The following is an 8,667-nucleotide window of genomic DNA, read 5'->3' on the forward strand; positions in this document are numbered from 1 at the left end:
TAATTGGAATATTTAGGTCACTTACACTTATAGTAATTTTTGATATGATTGGAGTTAAGTCTACAATCTTGCTCTTTGTTTTCTATTGTCTCATCTTCTCTGTATTTCTTTTTTCCTGCCTTCTTTTGGGTTAATTGAGTTATTTTTTAGGATTCCATTTTATCTTCACTGTTGGATTATTAGCTATATCTTTTTATTTTTCAGTGGTTGCTCTGGGGTTTATCATATGTATTTTAATGCATTGCAGTCCACCATCAAATACAATACTTGTAGTAAGATATTTCCATTTCCCCCACATGTCTTTTGTGCTTTTTTTGTCATAAATTTTATTACTACTTTGGTTATAAATGTTAAAATACTTTGACATTTTTGCTTTAAACAGTCAATTTCACTTTAAACAGTAAAAACAGTATCCCCCATTATTAACATCTTACATTAACATGGTACATTTATTACAATTAATGAATTAATATTGATACTTAATTATGAACTAAAGTGCATGCTTTATTGAGATTTCTTTAGTTTTTATTTGATGTCTTTCTTCTGTGCGAGGACCCCTATTCAGGATATCATATGATATTTAGTGTCATGTCTTCTTAGGCTCCTCTTGGCTGTCACAGTTTTTCAGACTGTTCGTGTTTTTTCATTTTGACAGTTTTGAGGAGTACTGTGCAGGTATCTTGTAGCATGTCCTCAACTGGGATTTGTCTGATGTCATATGTTTGTGGGAGGAAGACCATGGCAGTAAAGCCATTCTCATCACATCAAGGGTACGAACTATCAACACAGTTTATGTTAACTTTGAGTGCCTATCAGAGGTAGTATTTGTTAGGTTTCTCCCTTGTAAAATTTCTTTTTTTTCCCCTTTATCCATGCTGTACTTCAATGATTTTTTTTTTTCAATGATCTTTTAAAGACATTAAAAATAGAGGGGAAGGGCTTCCCTGGTGGTGCAGTGGTTGAGAGTCCGCCTGCCGATGCAGGGGATGCGGGTTCGTGCCCCGGTCCGGGAAGATCCCACATGCCACGGAGCAGCTGGGCCCGTGAGCCATGGCCGCTGAGCCTGAGCATCTGGAGCCTGTGCTCTGCAACGGGAGAGGCCAAAACAGTGAGAGGCCTGCGTACTGCAAAAAAAAAAAAAAAAAAATAGAGGGGAAAAAAGTATTTTATATTTATCCATATATTTATCACTTTTGGCTTTTTTTTATTCCTTTGTGTAATCCAGTTTTCTATCAGGTATCATTTTCCTTCCATTTGAGAAATTTTCTTTATCATTTCTTGCAGTGCATTCTGCTGGTGACACATTCTCTCATTTTTGTTTGTTTGAAATGATCTTTATTTTGCATTCATTTTTGAAAGGTATCTTCACTGAATTCTAGGTTGACAGTTTCAGCACTTCCATTGTGTCTGACCTGCATAATGTCTGACAAGAAATGTAACTCTTTCTTCCTGTATATTCAATGACTTTTTTTTTCCTGCTTTCTCTTAAGATTTTCTCTTAGCCATTGGTTTTCAGGAATTTGTTTTTTGGTTTTGTTTTTGTTTCCAACAAAAGATTCTCACATATTTATTTCTGAGCCAAACTACTAGTGCAGATAAACTAAAACAGAGAAAAATCATTTTCCCAATAAAATACATCCAGTTGTCCAGATAGTAGTGGTTTTCAGGGTGAGATGGTAAGATGCAAATGACCTTGATTCAGCATAAATATGTGTACCATCTCATGTGCGATCCCTTATAGACCCAGCTTGGCTCTTCTCCAATGTCTCCTCTTGGAGTTGTACCTGATTTTATTACCAGTTTTCAACCAAATCCACTGAGGAATGGGATAATTCTGCTTTTTCTTGACCAGGAATTACTTGATCCTGAAAGTCTTGTGAGAAGACATGGTGAGGAACAGAGTCAACTGCACACACCAGAATGGCAGAGGAAAACTTCAGGAATTTGATGCTGATAATATATCTTCTTGTGGTTTTATTTTTATCCTGCTTTGTGTTCATTTAGTTTCTTGGTTCTGTGAATTGATAGTTTTCACCAATATTTGAAAAAATTTGGCCTTTAGTTCATCCAATATTTTTTCTGCATGCCTCCTTCCCTCCTCTTATTCTGAGACCTCAATTACACATATGTTAGACTACTTGATATTGTCCCATAGGTCACTGTGACTCTGTTCATGTTTTTCAATCTTTTGTCTTTTCTGTCTCTCAATTTGGATGGTTTTTATTGCTATGTCTTCATTCATTGAGCTTTTCTTCTGCAGTATCTAAAAAACTGTTAATATCGTACAGTAATTTTTCCACTAGCAGTTCCTTTTATTTCTTTTTTAAAAATAAATTTATTTACATATTTATTTATTTATGGCTGAGTTGGGTCTTTGTTGCTGCACGTGGGCTTTCTCTAGTTGCTGCGAGCGGGGGCTACTCTTCACTGCGGTGCATGGGCTTCTCATTGTGGTGGCTCCTCTTGTTGCAGAGCACAAGAGAAGCAGGGCTCTAGGAGCGTGGGCTTCAGTAGTTGTGGCTTGAGGGCTCCAGAGCACAGGCTCAGTAGTTGTGGTGCACGGGCTTAATTGTTCCGCAGCATGTGGGATCTTCCCGGATCAGGGCTCGAACCCGTGTCCCCAGCATTGGCAGGCGGATTCTTAACCACTGCACCACCAGGGAAGCCCAAGATTTTTTTTTTTTTTTTTTTTGCGGTACGTGGGCCTCTCACCGTTGTGGCCTCTCCCGTTGCGGAGCACAGGCTCCGTACGTGCAGGTTCAGCGGCCATGGCTCACGGGCCCAGCCGCTCCGCGGCATGTGGGATCTTCCCGGACCAGGGCATGAACCCGTGTCCCCTGCATCGGCAGGCGGACTCTCAACCACTGCACCACCAGTGAAGTCCCCCAAGATATTTTAAGATGGAGAGAAGTTGAGATGGTTTATGAATGGCAGGTCTACTGGTGATGAAAGGAAAGGGGAATCTTTCTGCTCTGAAGGCACCAATACTGGAGGTGAACAGATTTACAAAATGATAATGAGCACCATAAATGGCAACATGTGGACACAAATGTAGGTTCTACTTTAATTCTTTAAAAAAATTTTTAATTTAATTTTTCTTGTTTTATATTTAAGTGTATTTAATATTTACAATATTAAATTTTTTCTTTTTTTTAATTGAAGTATAGTTGATTTACCATGTTGTGTTAATTTCAGGTGTACAGCAAAATGATTCAGTACTATATATATATTCTTTTTCAGATTCTTTTCCATTATAGGTTATTACAAGATATTGAATAGTGTTCCCTGTGTTATACAGTAAGTCCTTGTTGTTTATCTATTTTATATATAGTAGTGTGTATCTGTTAATCCCAAACTCCTAATTTATCTTTCCCCACTCCTTACCCCTTTGATAATTGTAAGTTTGTTTTCTATGTCTATGAGTCTGTTTCTATTTTGTAAATAAGTTCATTTGTATCATTTTTTGTAAGATTCCACATATAAGTGATATCATGTGATATTTTTCTTCCCTGACTTACTTCACTTAGTATGAGAATCTCTAAGTCCAACCATGTTGCTGCAAATGGCATTATTTCATTCTTTTTTATGGCTGAGTAGTACTCCATTGTGTATGTATGTATGTATGTATATATATATACCACATCTTCTTTATCCATTTATGTGCACTTAGGTTGCTTCCATGTCTTAGCTATCATAAATAGTGCTGTTATGAACATTGGGGTGCACGTATTTTTTCAAACTAGAGTTTTTGTCTTTTCTGCATAGATACCCAGGAGTAAGATTGCTGCATCATATGGTAACTCTATTTCTAGTTTTTGAAGGAACTTCCATACTGGAACTCCATAGTGGCTGCACCAATTTACATTCCCACCAACAGTGTAGGAGGGTTCCCTTTTCTCCACACCCTCTCCAGAATTTATTATTTGTAGAATTTTTGATGAAGGCTATTCTGACCATTGTGAGGTGATACCTCATTGTAGTTTTGATTTGCATTTCTGTAATCATTAGTGATGTGGAGCATCTTTTTTTTTTTTAATAATCATTTATTTATATTAGAAATAATTTCTACAGCGCGGGCCTCTCACTGTTGTGGCCTCTCCCGCTGCGGAACACAGGCTCCAGACGCGCAGGCTCAGCGGCCATGGCTCACGGACCCAGCTTCTCCGCGGCATGTGGGATCCTCCCGAACCGGGGCACGAACCCATGTCCCCTGAATCGGCAGGCGGACTCTCAACCACTGTGCCACCAGGGAAGCCCTTGAGCATCTTTTTATATGCCTTTTGGCCACCTGTATGCCTTCTTTGGAGAAATGTTCTGCACTCTTGACTGTGCCTCCAGGCAGAAATCCAGCAATCAAAGTTTCACTAATTTGTTTCCTTTTTCTCAGACAACCTGTCATGATCTTCCTATTGCCCAACGTCTGAAAAGGTAGGCTTCACATATTTAGTGTGGTTTTGTTTTTTAATTATTTAAGGACTTAGGATAAATCTAGTTTCTGTTATTCCATCATGGCCAGAAGTGGAAATCTGTGTATGTACAATCTATGTGAATATTCTAAAATAGTGAGTGGCTTGAGAAACATTGTGTTATAATACGGCATTCATTAAAAACATTTTATGATCGAATGACTATTTACTTTCTTTATACATCTGGCTTTTCTGGTGCTACGTTTATTTCTTTCAGGCAGTCACTAAAGGGATATTGTCTAGCCAGTACATTTTTGGGAGTCATGGACCATTTTGCCTGGAAATGTGTTTGGGAGTTTCAACCTACTTATTTCATGGATGGGAAAATTGATAGCCAAAGTGGGGCCCTTTCTTTATCTGGCTTCTGGCCCATTAAACATTCAGTGCTTCCTGCCACAGAGGAATGACAGGCTATGTCGGACTTATTAAGAGAAGGTATGACGTTTATTTACAAGTTAAGGCATTTTTTGAGGGGAATTTTATGACTGTGTTTTTTTTTACCTTCCACACTGGCTTTAAAACCAAATTTCCATTTAAGACGCAACTTCACAAATTGTACCGCCATAATTTGTGGATAGTAAAGTTACCCAAAGCCACAGACCATTTTCCTTTCTTCTACCCTATATTGATATATAATCAGACAGATTAACCAATAGGGATATCTATTCTCAGTCTCAGCTCCTGGAGAACAAAGGTTTTATTTTAAAAACTGAACATTTAAATGGAGTTTTATAACTTTCGACTGAGCATTTCCACTTCTGGGATTTCATTCTGCAGAGTCAGGGTACAAGTGAGGCACATTTTATGTATGAGGATGTATTTTGCAGCATTGTTTGCAACTGTGAAAAACTGGAAACAAACTCAGTGTCTATCAGTATAAATGATTAAGTATATTGATGTATATTCATACAAAGAAAAATGATGAGGTTAAAAAAAAAACAGTGAAATAGAAAGTCTATAGATGGACATGGAAAGTTATGTAGAGCAGTGCTATCTAATAGAACTTTCTGTGATGATAGAAATGTTCTATGTCTGCCCAACATGGTAGCCACTTGCTACTTGTAGCACTTGAAATGTGGCAACTGTAACAGAAGAACTAAAGGTTTAATTTTATTTAATTTTTTATATATTTAAATTTGAATTCCCGCATGAGGCTTATAGTACTGTACTGAACAGCACACATCCAGAATGTATTGTTTAGAGAAAAAAGCTAGTCGAAAGATAGTATGAAGAGTATAATTCCCTTAAAAGATAATAATATATGCTAATTTATACATTAAAAAAAATGAATGGAAAATACACCAAACTAGTAATAGTGGCTTTCTCTGGGACATGGTGTAGACTTTCACTTTCATACCATATATTTCACATAATATTTGAATTTTCAAATAATAAACAGAATTTTTTTGAATTTAAAAAATAAATACATCCCACAAAATAAAATCAGATTCTGAAATTTCAAGTCACATCAAGCTGAATGAACAGGTAACATGGTTGGAGGACAAATCTGAGAGAATCTTCTGGAGGAATTATCAGAATCTCAAGCACCCCGAGGAAGAGGATGGGGCTGCCCGGTTTGAAGCCACTCAGGTGGGGCACAGGCTAGCATGGGGGCTCTTGGTAGATGCGTTTAGAAAATAATTTTTTCAGCTAATGACAAGGGAGAGCTGAACTCTAATACTCTGCTGTTCTGGTGGGTTGAAAGGCCTAGGTCAGTGTGTCTTCTTACTGTTGTACCTCTCGTGCTTATCACAATGACTAGCACAGAATCACTGCGCAATAGACACGAATGAAAGCATGAGAGAATGATTCGAACCCTTCAATTACCAGGAATTCAGCATCCAAATTTAAACATGGTCTTTGTTGATACCAATGTGCAACCAGGTTGTTTGTTTGTTTTGTTTTTTAGAAAGAACACTCTAAATATAAAGGAAGGAGGCCAATACTTACCGTCCCTTATAATTGCCGGCCCCTCTCCCTCCCAAAGTCTAATATCCGATATATGTGAATCGGCATAGTAAGGATGGGCATTGAGGGGAGGGACAGAGATCTGATTTTGCCTTCAGGATGATGCAATTAAGTAGACTGACTCTATCTGGGACAGAGGTGGAGGTGAGGATAACATGATTCTAAAGGCACCTGATTTGGGAAATTTTCCTTAACTTTAAAAGTAAATTGTGGGGCTTCCCTGGTGGCGCAGTGGTTAAGAATCTGCCTGCCGATGCAGGGGACACGGGTTCGAGCCCTGGTCCGGGAAGATCCCACATGCCGCGGAGCAACTAAGCCCGTGAGCCACAACTACTGATCCTGTGCTCTAGAGCCCGTGAGTCACAACTAATGAGCCTGTGTGCCACAACTACTGAGGCCTGCGTGCCACAACTACTGAAGCCCGCGTGCCCAGAGCCTGTGCTCTGCAACAAAAGAAGGTCACCGCAATGAGGCCCGTGCACCGCAACGAAGAGTAGCCCCCGCTCGCTGCAACTACAGAAAGCCCCCGCACAGCAAAGAGGACCAAACGCAGCCAAAAAAAAAAAAGAAAAATTATCGACTCCAATTATAATCTCCACACAGTAAACAGAGGCTGGGTATCCACAGTGTGGAGGCATAACCACATAACAGGAGTCCAATCGTTCTACAGCTATTTACTGAGTCCCCTCCATGGGCCAGACCCTTCTTTTTTTTTCTCTCTCTAGGTCTCAGTGTCCCCATCATAAAATGGACACAACTCATTTTGAGGCAATGCACATCAGCATTCAGTACTGTACCTGGCACCCAGCTTACACTCAAACAATAGCTGTATTATTATTCCACCAGGCCTGGTGTCTCTCAATTAAGTAGCCAATGAATTTTAAGTACACTGCATTATGTGTACTGAACACCAAGACACTAAGACGTAGCCCTTTCTCTTTGGGAACAAGCCGCCCATTTGAGAAGGCAAGAGTCTGTCACGAGAACAACAGATCAGGAATAATTCCAGGATCTGGGATGCCAAGGCACCTCCATTAGCTGTTCCCCATCCTCCTGGACAACTGACTTGCTATAGCCAAAGTCCCCCGGGAAAGCAACCCTGCTGGGCGCTCTCAGCTACTGAGTACTCGCCACTACAGGGCATTATTTTCTTAAGCCTCTCTGGTCTCCTCCTCTGTCAGCAGACCTTTTTTTCCCTTTGGATTCCCAGCAAACAGTCTGATTTTTTCCCCAAATGGAACAGGCATTACCACATGGTGAATGATTCACTCAAAAATAAATATATTGAGCACCTACTAGGCATCAGGCATGGTTATAAGCAAAAGGATAGGGGAGCGATCCAGGCAGGCAAGGAGCTGACATCTGAACAGAAAAGGACAACAAACACACAGAGAAACAGACACATAATATGTCAGGAGTGATAACAACTCTGAGGAAAAATAAAGCAAGGTAAGGGGGAATGTGAGGCTTTTAAAATATATCTGCAAGTCCCTTGACCCTCCTCCCTTCGGAGGATGAAGTCTAATTCCTTCCCCTTTGTCCAAGATGCCATCATTTCTTACGTGGATGTTGCGATTTAACAGCCCTCTGTAATGTGCAGTCAGGATAAACCAGTGCTTGAGACCAGTGGTTCTCGAACTTCAGTGTTTCTCAGCGAGTGCAAAAATCACTTGCAGAGGGACTTCCCTGGTGGCGCAGTGGTTAAGAATTGCCTGCCAATGCAGCTGACACGGTTCGAGCCCTGGTCTGGGAAGATCCCACATGCTGCGGAGCAACTAAGCCCGTGAGCCACAACTACTGAGCCTGTGCTCTAGAGCCCGTGAGCCACAACTACTGAGCCCACGAGCCACAACTACTGAGCCTGCGTGCTACAACTACTGAAGCCCGTGCGCCTAGAGCCCGTTCTCTGCAACAAGAGAAGCCACCACAATGAGAAGCCTGCACACCACGATGAAGAGTAGCCCCTGCTCGCCATAACTAGAGAAAGCCCACATGCAGCAACAAAGACCCAATGCGGCCAAAAAAAAAAAAAAATCACTTGGAGAGTTTGTGCAGAGGCTGATTGTCGGGAAGCACCCCCAGAGTTTCTGATTCAGTAAGTCTTAGTTGGGGCCCAAGACTTGCATTTATAACAAGTTTACAGATGCTGCTGACGCTGCTGGATTGAGACCACATTTGGAGAACCATGGCTTTAGGTGGTCATTAGAATAGCTCCAATAAACACCAGTTGTGT

General features: G+C 40.4%; 1 pseudogene; it reads right to left on the reverse strand.

The window, feature by feature from the left end:
* Positions 1 to 996: 996 nt before the first annotated feature.
* LOC109551320 (large ribosomal subunit protein eL39-like) lies at positions 997 to 2,686 on the reverse strand (annotated as a pseudogene).
* Between the last annotated feature and the right edge of the window lie 5,981 nt (positions 2,687 to 8,667).

The sequence above is a fragment of the Tursiops truncatus genome, chromosome 15 (assembly GCF_011762595.2).
Source record: "Tursiops truncatus isolate mTurTru1 chromosome 15, mTurTru1.mat.Y, whole genome shotgun sequence".
Taxonomy (NCBI): domain Eukaryota; kingdom Metazoa; phylum Chordata; class Mammalia; order Artiodactyla; family Delphinidae; genus Tursiops; species Tursiops truncatus.